The sequence below is a fragment of the Pteronotus mesoamericanus genome, unplaced genomic scaffold, assembly GCF_021234165.1.
Source record: "Pteronotus mesoamericanus isolate MK-2021 breed Mesoamerican mustached bat unplaced genomic scaffold, CSHL_Meso_final contig_74, whole genome shotgun sequence".
In the NCBI taxonomy this organism is placed as follows: domain Eukaryota; kingdom Metazoa; phylum Chordata; class Mammalia; order Chiroptera; family Mormoopidae; genus Pteronotus; species Pteronotus mesoamericanus.
The window spans coordinates 11394657-11409725 of NW_026555247.1; the positions used below are offsets into that span (position 1 = coordinate 11394657).

The 15069-nt window shown below is 33.8% G+C and overlaps 1 pseudogene; it reads left to right on the forward strand.

Moving 5' to 3' along the window:
- LOC129078816 (succinate dehydrogenase [ubiquinone] iron-sulfur subunit, mitochondrial-like) overlaps positions 1–14703 on the forward strand; it is a 173098-nt pseudogene extending 158395 nt beyond the window's left edge.
- The last annotated feature ends 366 nt before the right edge of the window (positions 14704–15069 follow it).

Consider the following 15069-nt stretch of genomic DNA (forward strand, 5'->3'; position numbering starts at 1 on the left):
GTAAAAGGAAAAAGTGGACTTTTCCTTTAATGTAAAAAAGGTATGAATTTAAAAGATAGATATAAAAATTTCATTTAGTCTGCATAGTGACTTCTTCCCAAAGAGTACAATATGAAAGGGGAAAATTATAGTATCTTTATAGTATAAAAACATGATAAACACTACCCCAGTCAGGTAATCAAGTTCAACATCCACAGTCATCAATCATATAGATAGTATGTACCCTTGATATGATGTAATGAAAAATAGCACATTTGCCTCTGCGGGTTTCCTCCACAAAACCCATAACCTCAGTGTAATCATCAGGAAACTATCAAACAAATTCTAATAGGAAGCCATCCCACAAAATACCTGACCAGTATTTCTTTAAAATTTGAGGTCATTAAAAACAAGAAAAGTCTGAAGAAGTTGTCATAGTCTAGAGAAGCCTAAGAAGTCATAGTTATAAATCATAATAAGAGATCTAAAATGGGATCTCAAAACAGACAACAAACATGTAAAATCTAAGAAAATGCTAATAAACTATAGACTTAGTAATAATGTATCAGTATCATTCATTAATTATGTCAAATGTACTATACTAAAATAAGATACAAAAATAGGAGTGTGAGATATACAAGAACTCTCTGGACTATTTTAAAATTTTTCTGTAAGTCTAAAGTTCTAAAACTTAAAGTTTATTTAATTATGTGTTTGTATATATATAAATTTTACTTACAAAAAAATAGGTATGTATTGAAAACTTTCCTTCCAAAGGGAGAGAACATTTCTTTCAAAATAACTCCTGTAATTCTAGCTGATCTAGTCTAAGTATATGGTGTAAATAAAACTAAAGACTCATGAAATTGGTCATACCACAATCCCCAAAGGTGTGAGTTAGAGTTGGATAATGCACATGGCACTTGATGAAAAAAAAATTATGTTTTTTTAGGGAAAACTAAAATTAATTTTTTTATCATAATTTGAATTATTTCAAATATAATGGGAAACTCCACTTGGAAACAAAGCCATTTATATCATGCTTGTAAGAGCTGGCTTTTTAATTTTTTAAAGATTTTATTTATTTATTTTTAGAGAAAGGGGAAGGGAGGGAAAAAGAGAAACATTGATGTGTGATTACCTCTTGCACACCGCCAACTGGGGACCCAGCCAGCAACCCAGACATGTGCCCTGACTGGGAATTGAACTGGTGACCCTTTGGCTCACAGGCTGGCACTCAATCCACTAAGCCACATTTTTAAAAGCCAGGACAGAGCTGGCTTTAAAAATGGGCTGCATTAACACATTTTATTTTTCATCCTTTGGGAGTCTATTTATAACATTATATGTCAACTTAATGGTGTTCTTTCATCATAAAGGCTAATTAATTTAGAGTTAATTGGGTCATAAAACAAAATACAAACAGGGAAACCTGTTATATTTAGGGGTGAAGTTATTTCCAGCAGGTGTTGATAGAAGAAATTGTTGGCCATAGAAAGTTCAAGCACAAGTGAAACAAGGCTTTTCTGTGACATTTATAAAGCATAAAGTTTACATAGATTGCAATAAAAATTTAATAAAGATACGTAGAATTATTTCAAAGATCGACAAACATCAACAAACTTACATTACTCTTAATGATTAAAAAAAAACAAACATTAACCCAAGTGCACAGCAGTAGATAAGTGGATAAAAATGCTGTGGTACATTTATACAATGGAATACCACTCTGCCATAGAAAAGGAGGAAATCTTACCTTTTGCAACAGCATGAATGGGCCTGGAGAGTATTACACTAAGTGAAATTAAGCCAGTCAGAGAAGGAAAAATACCGTATGATTTAATTTATATGTGTAATCTAATGAACACAATAAACAAAAAAGAAACAAACTCATAGGTATAGAAAACAGAATGATAGCTATCAGAGGAGAGGAAGGTTAGGGGACTGGGTTAAAATGGTGAAGGGATTAAGCAAAAGAGCAAACTCAGACACAGACAACAGTATGGTGATTACAAGAGGGAGAGGTGAGTGTGGGAAGGTAGAAGAGGATAAAGAGGGAATAAACAGTGATGGAAAGAGACTTGATTTGGATGGTGAACACAGTACAATATACAGGTGATGTATTATGGAATTGGAACCTATATAATTTCATTAACCAATGTCACCCCAATAAATTTAATAAAATTCAAAAAATAATATTACCTATTATCTTTAGCCAACATGATATGTGTTGCTATATATTTGTTTAAATTTTTATTATTTCTAAATTTAAGTCTAAAGATAAAGTATGCATACTGTTATCTATCATTAGTATATAATAGTTAAAAAACAATATTTGCTCCTACATGAAAATGTAGTATATCATATTTATTAACACTCTATGACAAAATATAATTATTTATTGGATGTAGAAAAGTCTCTACAAGCAGAAAAGTTTTGAGGGGAGATTTTTGGTCTCTTGGTTCTTCTCATATGAGGAAAGAACCATCATTAGTCTAAATTTATTAGCTATAGAGCATTGTCATTTACATCGCCAGCATCCAGTTCTACTTCCTCCTTTCAAAATGACCATAAAATTTCCAGTTCTGACATTCAGATGGGAGAGAACACTCACTTCTAAGTATGAGCTGTTTCTGGCTTAACCAAAAAGCATATTTCCATACTCTTTTTCACAGTTTATGGTTCAAGATTAAACATGGTGAACAGGAGGATCAGCTGTTCAGGGGCAGGGTGGTGATGCTCTGACATGGTCTGTAGCTGTCTACTTGGTGTTCAGGCTCTGGGGTTTCTGGGGAGGTGCAGATCAAGGTCAGCTCCCGCCTGTGATCTTAGGGCCCTGTGTGAACTATCAAGTAATCTGAGATGGCAGCTACTTGTCCTGGGCTTGGAGATTCCCGAGCAAAGCCAAGCTGTGAATCTAAGCTAGATGCTGCTTGTGCCAGACCTGGGGCTGCTTAACAGGAGATACGGGGGTTGGGAACTTACTGAGGCTGGCTGTTGCTTGTTTGATTGAATTTAGGAAGTTGTGAAGCATGAGCCAAGACCATCCATTCATACAGAAATGTCACAGTTACCAGTTTGAGTGGGCCTGTAGGTTGCGGGGGTCAGAGTCTCAGGGGATCTCCAGAGTGGAGCAAAGAGTGTTAGCCAGATTTATGGAGTCTCAGATACAGCACCAGTCTGTGGCTCTGGCGAGGAGGACTCAGAAAAGAAATGGTGGCCTCTGCCCACCTTTCTGTCTGAGAGAAAGCTATCCTCCAGCTCTCACCTTGATGTCAGACACTTCAGTTCCTCGCTGTAGTTCACTGGTGCCTTTAAAGCTGCTACCCTGGAGCTAGAGCTCAGAGGGAGTGCATCTGAGTAAATCTATGTGTGGGTTCTTTAATGGGAACTGCTTGGGCCTCCAGAAGTTTCTTCCATTGACTCAGTCCCCACTGGTTTTTGCAGCTAGGAGATATGGGGACTTATCTTCCTGGCACTGGAACCCTGGGCTAGGGAGCCTGGTGTGGGCCTGGGACTCCTCACTCCTGAGATATCCCTTCTGAATTTTTATCCACCACACATGGATGTGGGACCAGCCCATTCCACATCACCACTCCTCCTACCTGTCTGGATGGATGTGGTTTCTTTAATTCCATAGTTGTCAGACTTCCATTCAACTTGATTTCTGATGGTTCTGAGTAAGGGTTATTCTATATTTTAGTTGTAATTTTGATGTGGTGGCATGAGGACACAAGCCGTGTTTACCCATGCCTCCATCTTCACCGGAAGTCTCAGGTCCATCTTTATCAGTCCTATCTTTTACTTTGAGAATCATGGTCACTTTCTGTCCCATCACTAATGTGTCCCATAATTCTTATTTGGTCATCAGTTAATTTTGTGTGGTGTTTCCAAAGCTTAAAACCAAAAAAGAAAAAGTGGCCAGTTTAAGGTCCATTTGTACATTATAAATATATTTATTTTGTAAATTATCTGTGCAGCAAGCTCAAATAATTAGTAACCAGAAAAATTCCTAATGTATCGTCTGCAGATATTTAAGGTCAGCCAACCAGATTTGAAGTTAAATTACTATAATTCATCTCTTCTTCTAGGCTAGATAATAAAGAATGCTTGAATAACTGAAGTTTTATAGTAGTAATAATATACCTTATTAAGTATCAACTACTGGGAAGATTCAGTGCTCCACACTATGTGTATTTTGTTATCTTCATAGCATAAGTACTCCAAGTATGTTCAAGTAAGTTCAAGAATTTGATCAACAACAATAAGGGTTTAACAGAACATGCTTCTTAGAATAGGCCTGAATTTCTACTGCATTATGTGGAGAAGCCAAATGGAGACTTGAGACACAATTTAGTTCCTGCTGACTTCCTCATTTTCTTAATTGTTGTTCGGGTGTCAAAGTAGTCATAGCTCTCTATGGCTTCCCCTCATCAGTAAATTTTAAGTCCATCTACTTACTACTTCTGTGACTTTGAGTAAATTATAAAGCTTTTATGAATGTTTTTTCCTCAGATGTAAATTACATATTACACTTCTAACTTAGGATTAGGGCCAGTATGAAATGTGTTTGAATAAATGAAAGTGCGAGAAACATTGATTGACACTCAACAAATGTTATTTTGATTTCTTTCCTTTTCTTAAGCAACAGTTCTAAAGTTTAACATGTCAAAGGCTCATTTTATTCAGAATACTTTGGTGAAATCATATAATATACACAATTAAACTCACATTCTTTAGATTCATATTCATGATTCTACACTATCAATAATGACAGCTTTACAACTTTGTTTACAAACACAACCCACCATATTACTGTGGTTCCCAGGTCATACCATGTACTACATACCTTGTACACTCAGGAATGTTCTTAAATCTGTCTGGAAATTCATTCTTCTCTTCCTGTTAAAATTCTAATCATCCTTAAAATTTACCTTATAGTTCCTCTTCTTCAAAGTCTTCCTTAATATCCATATTATAGATTATATCCTCTGTATCCCCACAAACCTTGGATTTTTTGTTTATTTTGATTTTATGTCCTTACTTTTAGGGTGCATCTCTATCTCTCCTATTCTGTACAATAAACTAATAATTTCTTAATTAATACTTATTAATTTTTGTTATAAAAATAAGCTTAAAAGAGTGTGAAATTTATCTGAATAATATTTAACAGTCATATATGTGATGAGAATAAGATACTGGGAAATATACACATCTGGAGAAGGAAAAAAAACTCAGATGTCAGGCTGACGTGTTGATCTTTTTTTGTACCCAATGAATGGAATTTAAATATTTGTTTAAAAATGTGAGAATTTGAGAAAGCTTTTTGTACATTTGTGGATCCGTGAGGACACAATGTCCAGAGGCTAATTCAAAGCCATGGAGGAGCCCTTTTATCTGATATATCATGTATCAGCATTTTCTGAGATTTAATTGTGTAGACACATGCAAAGGGCATATTTATTCATTAAAATTATGAATATGAAAGCACTTTAAAGTGCTATACAACACTCACTTTGAAGATACAACTCTAATGTATGTTCCTCCACAGTTGGTACACTGTGGGGAGTTAAGCTGTTGGCCTGTACGCATTCTTTCTCTTTGTGAGGGGTGGGGGATGCCTCTGGGGAAAGGAAAGAAAGTGACCCAGCTAATGTCCTTGTCAGACCTTCAGGAAAGTGCCTAATGATATATTTTCAAAGGAATAGAACTGATCTATTGAATGCCTGTAGCAGGATATTTCTGTATAAAAGATTAATTAGATCCAGAATCTATAGAGCATAGGGATGTCCCAGGAGAATAAGTTCAAGTAAGCGATACAGCTCTCGGGGGTACAAAATGAAGATCTTTACATAATTTAAATGGCCCTTTCTGTTTGAGGTAAACACATAAAAATTACTTAGAAACTTCATTTGTTATTCTGGGCTGGAGGTGTATGTCCAGTGCAAGAAGTATATTTATCCACCATTTTAAATTGCTTTCTGAAGAAGAAAGAAGAAATGTTATGTTATTTAGTCTGCCATGTAATTGAGAATGAAAATCTCGGTATTTTTTATGCAGAATATTTAAGACTTTATGTAGTTGACTACTCAGAAATTAAAAAAAGTGAGCTGACATATGAGCTGTATATTCAGAAGTAAATGTTGCCATTTTAAATGTCTAATTAATGGTGACTTGAAGAACTAAAACACGGGTTTGTGCTATTGAATTGGTCTGAAAAAAATCACAGTTAGAAACATTTTCATAAATTTTTATTTTGTATTTCACATTCATCTACTTCTTGTAAGGGTATCCAAAAAGTCCTTTTTTTTTTTTTTTGGTCAATTAAATCCTCTCTGAGACATTCTGTGTTTGTTGTTTAATTTAGAAAAAAGGTCTCTTGGGCTAAATACTATCTCTTCTAAGTGAAACAATGGCTTAGTGTCATTTTCAATGTCTCCGGGATTTATTTTACTAAGAAAATATCTTTTCTTAATAATGGAAATATAATTTTCCTGAAAAATTATGCATATGGATGAAATACATGAAGAGCACACATAGGAGGTAGAACTGTAGATAATATATCACATAGATCATCACATCCAAATGAGTACACCCACTTAAAGGAAAGGTAAATTCAGCAAAGACAGATATTGGCCCACTTGAATTGAACATTTATTATATAATTCTAGAATTTCCTAAACACTTAATTCAAACTGGCATAAGAGCACAATTAGCTCAGTATTTATGCTGAAACTGAGGAAATAAAGCTCTGCTTACTACCTAGCAGTAATATGAAATAAGGTGAAGTAAGCAATATTTTATGTTTTGCATCTACTTTGGCATTTTTATTTGAAAAATACGACTTACATAATCATAAGAAGTTAAGCACTCAAACGTACTATAGAAATGAAATGTGAGATGAGTGTGATTTAGAATTAATTTACAATAAACAAAAAGTAGGTTGTGTTTTCTGCTTCAGTCTAAGATGTGAATCAAGGATTGAGGTATTATTTCTCCTGAAACAACTAAGAAAAATAAGGCAAAATATACGAAATGGTGGTTTTTAAGAAACTAAACATGAAACAATGAAGTGATCCCTGAGAGACCAAAACAAGTGAAATGAACTCTCTCATTGTCACAGTTCATTGTCTTGAAAGAGTTTTCTGGGAGGGGTGCAAAGAGAGGTAACCCAGTCATAGCCCAGTGGGCTCCCTGAGTTAAGCAATGGAGCTGAGTCCAGGAGACCAAAGACGCTATCATTTGCAGAAAGACTACTGGAGATGAGAGAGCTGGAGAGAGCAGACCCTGATACCTACAGAGTATGCACCTTGAGTATGCAGGAGAGTGCTGATTAGTGCACTCATGTGAGGAACAGGCCAGAGACTGGGGAGAGAATCACCTGGAAAGGCTAGAAGGAATCGACTCTGGTACTCACAGAAATAATGTCTGTTGACACTTGCCAGTCTAGGAAACTTGATATTAGACACAACACTTAGAAGAATCTAACTTTAGTATTAGGGCATGATTTGCCTTAGATTACATGTTTCTCTAATCCCGATTAATGAATAAGAAAACCAGAAAGGATCGAGTTACTTTCAGGTAATTTGACTGCATCTGAGAAAAATGATCGAGAACATTTATAGGAAAGAAAAGGTATCAGCAGCACTCAAGAAAGTGAAATTCACAATATTTGCAAAAAGAGAACACTTTTTTCTTCATACTATTCACACGACTTCTGACACAAGATGAGTGAGTTTTTCCACACCAAGCAATTCCCCAGTTCTTGGTGGGCACTGACTGGGTGTCCTACAATTTAACACTCTTGAGATTTGAGATTTTACCTATATGACTTCTAATGTATTTACAGGTACCTTGTTTTGAATAATTTCCATTAAATTTCATACTTTTTTTTCTAATTTTTACCAAGGTAATGATATTATAATTAGTAATAAGTGAATAACTGATATGAAATTGTGTTTACTCAAAATGGATTAATATGTATTTTCAAAGTATTCTATTTCTTTATTAGCATAATAAAACATTTTGATACTAATTGAAATTATTTATTTTTCCCCTCATGACATTACCTGGAAGCTCAGAATTTAGAATAACATTTTTAGGTTTTTCTGATATAGTAAGGTGACAAGAATATTAAAACAACTTAAATATACAATATTATATATGGATTTTTCTATGGTAACTTTTAAAAAGTTTTTTTATTGCTTTAAGAGAGAGAGAGACATTGACTTGTTGTTCCAATTCCTTATGTGTTTATTGGTTGATTTTTTTTACGTGTTCCAACTGAGGATCGAACCCTCAAACTGCATATTGGGATGATGCTCTGACCAACTAAACTAATGGCTAGGACTTAAGGTAACTTTTTGATACAAATTGTTATTGTATATTACAAGCAAAATATATTTTAATAGAGTATATTAATTACAAAAGCAAATAATTTTGTTATGAATAAAATTATACATATTATTATGAATAAAAATACAAAATCCAAGTAATTCTCTTATTTCACTTTATAATCAAAGAAGAGCTTAATAGAGATATGTAAAAATGTATATTATATATGCACTGTTTTACTCAGATATTGAAAATATCTACTGAAAATAAAAAGAAAAATGTGGACTTTGATCATCATTTTGTACAGAGTCACTTTTGAGTATCCTTATCCATTCCCCTTTCAGTATGAAGTTTAATAGAGATGTCTTCAAGCCATGCTATAATTTCTGAAAGACAATGGTACAAAATAACTACTTGTCACATGGTATTAACAGTCAGAATCATTTGTATTGTGTTTTACATTCTACAGGCGCTCTTGAGTCAGCACCTTTATGCTGACAGGAACATAGGTCTGCTGGTGGTATATAGTTTTTGTTTTGTTCTTTAATTATAGCTATAACTTCATTTCTGACACATACCCTTCTATGATTACAAGAAAGATGATATATTAGGAGTCATTTATCTACATCACGATTCTGATTTCATCCTGCTTGTTGCCACAGAAACCCAGGTCATGGTCATACATTACTATGAAAATAGGAAATACGAGAATGTTAAGACTTGCAGCCCCATTTTTTAATTTTTGCTTTATTTTAACAAAAAATCAGATTTTACTTGATTTGACTACCTTACTTACATCACATATCTGGTAGCCTACTTTCCTTCATATTCTGCTCTACAAAGAGTATACTTTGGCAATTTGCACATCAGTGAATAGAGCAGAACACACAGTGTGTTGAATTTTCTTCTAAATATATTTGTTGGACAGATTCATGTAATTCTAATGACCATATCATAATATTGTAAAAATTATGCTGACACTGTCTGTAATATATTAATGCTATAAAAGTATTCAAAGTGATCAGCTTAGCAATTTTTCAAAACTCTTCATTGGCCATATCTTCAAATAGATTTAACTCATTTTTACACCCGTAGCAAAAACTGTGTAACTTTTTCTGATTCATTTTATAGTGCCTCACACAACTAAAAAAAAAATGTGAAAAAGAAGTTTGCTCGACTTCATATTTTAGAGAAATTTGTATTTGTCAGCATGTCTTTTTACTGTCTATTGTTTGATGACTAAAACATAAATCTTTCAACAGAAATATAAATGGTTTACATATGTGCCCCCATTTTCTTTGTTTCGGCTGATATAAAAGCCTCTGGAAAATAACAGTTAATTAAGAGAGGCTACATATCAGAAAGTATATATGACAATAATTATTTTGATTGTCCTAAAATTTTTTGTTTATATTGTATTTTGACTTAGGAAACCATGTGGCCATAAAATAAAATAAAACTAAATCTTAATAGAGTCCTTTCTGCCATCATTTTTCAGTAAGAAAACAATTGTACAGATTTTTCATTTTTACAACCTTATTTAACTCATTTTATCTAAAATTTTCAGGTCTTATCAGATGTATAGATTTTTTAAATTGTCATAAAATTATACCTAGTAAAATATACACTTACTGAGAATACATTTTGATGGATTTTGATAAATATATATAGTCATTTAGTCAGTATCCAAACAAAATATTGAACTTTACTAACACAATAACCAATTCCCTTTCTGCCTTTCCAGTTCTTTCTAATCTCCATTTCCCACCACAGATTCAGCCAGTATTCTTATTATCCAAAAGATTAGTTTTCCTTGTTCTATAATTTCATGTAAGTAGAATTATACATGCAGTTTAGTGTCCTGCTTCTTTAGCTTAATATAATGCTTTTGATATTTGCATATGTTGTATGCTATCTTTTTTTTTGTAATTGCTGTGTAGTGTACCTTTGTATGAATATACCACACTGTGTTTATCTAATCTTCTGATAATGTGTATATGTGTTTCCATTTTTTTGCTATTATGAATAAAGCTGTAATGAACATCCTTAAAAAAAGTTTTTATGATGAATAGGTTTTAATATTCTTTGAAAATAAATATATGGAAATTATAACTTTGGAAATTAAATACCTGGGAATGTGTGCCAGCTATTGATTTGTAGCCTCTCTGTTTCAAAATCACAAATGTGTCCTGCTCTATGAAAATGAAGCTGAGTTATTTAAATAATTTTTCCTCTGTCCATTGGCACCATGTAAAATTTTGTCAATAGAGGGCGCTAGATAAACATCCCAAGAGAAAAAAGAGCTGTGCATCAGGGTCCCAGATCACTTCCTGCATGTTTCTGCAAAGGAAACCATGTCTCCAGCCTCTGGTTTCCACTACCCCAGGAGCTTCTCCAGCACCTGATTCCCAGTGTATGGCAGACAGCTGCACTCAGACTTTTTTTTAAATGTTATTGAAGTATGGTTAATATATAAACATAAGAATACAAGGTGACACCACGACTATTATCAAGGTAAATAGACATAACTACTATGCTAATTGAAATAAGTCACTTACAGAAGATCAAATACAACCTGATTCCACTTATTCAAGGCATCTAAAACAGTCAAATCTGTGGAAGCAGAAAATAGAATGGCGGTTGTCAGGGGCCGGGGGAAGGAGGAAATAGGGAGTTGTGAATGGGTATAAAGTCACAGCTATATAAGATAAATAAAATAACCATATGTTGTTGTGAATTTACCCGACTCCTTTTTATTGATTTTATTTGGGCGACATTGGTTAATAAACCTATATAGGTTTCAGGTGTACAATTCTATAATACATCATATGTATATTGTATTGTGTGTTCGCCACCCAAAGTTAAGTCTCCTTCCATCAACATTTATCCCCCCTTTACCATCTTTTACTCCTTTCCCTCTGGTAATCACTATACTGTTGTCTGTGTCTATGAGTTTTTTTTAAGCAAAATAAAATAAAATACCTAAAACTCTTAAGGAATTGATTTCCAGAATGTTCTGCCAGCACAGCACCACAACACTTTTTTGCCATACAGTGAGCACCCTGTGTGGTCAGCTGGGCACCTCTAGCTTGGGTGCTCTATCTCAAATCTGCAAGTACTGGCTACTACTTCTTTGTGCTATTTCTGTTATCTCTAGCACAATCTTTGTTTCTTTAATCTCTAATTCTTGTTATACTTAATCACTCTTACATTAAACTTTGCCTGTTCAAATTGCTCATGGTTTCTTTCCTCTGACTGAACCAAAACTACTATAGAGCAAATGGCTGAATCTTATCAAAAGTGTATGTTTAACATTATTACAAACTGCCAAGTGATTTTATAAATTGATTGTATCATTTTACAGTCCCACCAAAAATATAGGAGTGTTCTACATACTCTATTTCCTTTCTAGCATTAGGTATTATGCAGTCTTTTAAATTGTAGCTATTTCACTATCTGTGTGATGGTTCTTGTGGTTCCATTTACAATTCCTTGAAAACCCAAAATGCTAAACATCTTTTCATGTGCTTGTTGGTTATTTTTATGATATTCTTTGTGAAATGCTTTCCCGAGTCTTTGCCTATGTTTAGAAAGTTTATTTTTCATTACTTGTTTATAGGAATCCTTATATAGTCAGTATACCAGTCCATTGTCAGATAAATGCATTGTGAATATTTTCAGCCACTCTATGTCTCACTTTTTTATTCCGCAACTGTTTTTTGAGGAGCAGAAGTTCATAATATCAACGAAGAAGAGTTTATAAATTTTTAAATCTGGAGTGGCTTTTTTTTCATTTTCTTTAAGAAATCTTTGCCTAAAATAACTTCACAAAGAGATTCTACATGCTATCTGCTAGGTGCTTTGTACTTTAGCTTTTTAATAGGACTGCTTCAAATCCATTAATCTAATCTAATTAATTAATTAATCTACCTAGAATTAATATTTATGCACGGTGTAGGTGACCGTCAAGATTCATTTTTCTCTCCCCATATACTGTCTTGTTGATCCAGTACCATATCATGAAGTTATATCTTTCTCCCTTAAATTGCATCCAGACCTTTTAATTCCTTTTCTTTTCTTACTACCAATGGCTATGACCAGAAACAGTGCTGATAGAAGCCACTCTGAGTAAACATCTTGCTCTGATCCCAAATTTCAAGCAAGAGCATTCAAAATTTTACCAGTTTTTTAATTATAGCAGTAATGATGTATAAATGATATAATATGTAAATATACACATTTTGACATACACAAAAATGTACAATTTGCAAGTTTTGGCATACATATACCACTGGAAAGTCATCAATCAATACAACTAATATAAATATATCTATTACTCTCAAAAATTTTCTCATCCTATTCCTCTCATCTTTTATCCTTAAGCAACCATAAATTTATTTTTGGTCAGTATTGATTAGTTTGCATTTTCCAGAATTTAAATTAAATAGAATATTCTATGCAATTCTTTTGTCTGTATCCTATCACTCAAAACAATTACTTGTATATCATTCCACATTTTTGCATGTCTAAATAGTTCATACTGTTTTACTGCTGAATAATATTTTATTATGTGGATATATCATAATTTTTTTCATTCATTCTGCTATTGAAAGATATGTGGGTGTTTCCAGTTTTTGTCTACTATAAACAAAACTTCTATCAACTCTTATGTATAAGTTTTCATGTGAACACATGTTTTCATTTCTGTTTGGTAAATGCCTAGTAACTGACTGGTTAGGACATAACGTAGCTGTGTACTGAACTTGTAAAGACACTCACAAGCTGTCTTTTAAAGTGGTTATACATTTCATATTCCTATCAATGTATAAGAATCCACTCGCTTCTCATCTTTGCCAACACATGGTATGTCACTCTTTTTAATTTTAGCCATACTAATAGGTATGCCATAGAAACTCCTCGAAGTCTTAATTTGCATTTCCTTAATGAACAGTGATAATGCTCATCTTTTTTATATACTAGATTGTCAACTATACATTAACTTTGATGATTTGTCTGTTAAATCTCTTGTCCATTATTTTAAAAGTAAATTGTTCTTTTACTGTCATTGCTTTTTCTGGGCTTTTTATATACCCTGTATATACACCTTTTAATGTATTTTAAAAGAAATGTCTGCACCCCTATCTTGGGCTTAATAAATCTCACTTGCTTTGCTTCTTTGTTTAAAAAAAAATGTATTTTAAATACTTGATTTGCAAGTACTTTCCCCATCTATGGCTTGTATTTTCTCTAAATGGTCTCTTTCAAGAGCAGAAGCTCTTATTCCTACTGAAGTATATTTCATCATGTTTTTTCCTCTGTAAACCACATTTTCTGTATTATATCTAAATTCTTTGAACCTGGAGTTTTAGAGCTATAGGTTTTTTATTTGAGAATATAATTGATTTTGAGTTAATTTTTTTATATAGTGTAAGGTATAAATGAGTTTCACTTTGAAGTGTATGGATATACATTTTTTCCCAGCATCATTTGTTGAAAAAAGTATCCTTTCTCAATTGAGTCATCTTTGCTTCCTTATCAAAAATCATTTGACCTTGGTCAGGAGCCAAGGTCACAGCAGTGGTCAGAGTCTCCTTGAGGCACCTGTTGTGGCTACAGCCCTGGACCGAGCCTGCCTGTAAACCTGCCAGGAACCCAGACAGCTGCAGCCAGAGCTCCATCTACTGATGGGACCCAGAGAAGACTGGAGAGAAACCTCATGTGCACTTATAAAATTGATTTGAATACACGTGGTCCTATGGTGTTGGATGCTTTAATAAAATTAAGAATTAAATTGATTCTACCTTGACCTTCCAAAGATCATGCAGAGAAGGTATCTGTGGCTTTTGTGAAATGAATATCAATGGAGGCAACACTCTAACTTGTACACAAAGGATTGACACCAACTTCAACCAAGTCTCAAAAATCTACCCTCTTCCACATGTATATGTACTAAAGGATCTTGTTCCTGATCAGAGCAACTTCGATCTTCAGAACGAATCCATTGAGCATTATTTGAAGAAGGATGAATCCCAGGAGGGCAGACAATGGTGTCTACAGTGCGCAAAAGGTCAGGAGAAACTGTATAGGCTGCATGGGTGCATCCTTTGTGCCTGCTGCAGCACCAGCTGCCCTAGCAACTGTTAGAGTGGAGACAAATATTTGGGACCTGTGATTTTTATGCAGGCCTATCGCTGGATGATTGACTCTAGAATCAACCTCACGGAGGAGCATCTGGCCAAGCACCCCTTCTCTCTGTGCAATGCTCACATCATCATGAACTGCATGATTACTTGTCCCAAGGGGCTGAATCCAGGAAGAGCTATTGCTAAAATAAAGAAAACAGGCAACTACAAGGACAAGAAGGCTTTAGCTTTACTGTTCTCATGCTAAGTGTGACTTGTAACCAGCTCAGCTGAACATAATTTACATCTAACTTCAGTTCTTTCATAGGTCCTGATTTTCCATGAATCCAGCATGTATAATAAAAATTTTAAGAAATTATTTTTATTTTATTTAAAAAAATCATTCAACCTTATACGTGGGGTTTATCTATGATTTCTTAATCATCTCAAGTGATGCAGAAAACATTATTAAGTAAAAATGAACATCCAGTTATGATTTCAAAAACCAGCAAATACAGATGGAGGAAATTTTACTTAATCTGATAATGGACATTCACAAGTGCCTAATATACACATTATATGTAATAATAAAATATTTTTAATCCTTTTCATGGGAAAGGATCATCGAAAAGGC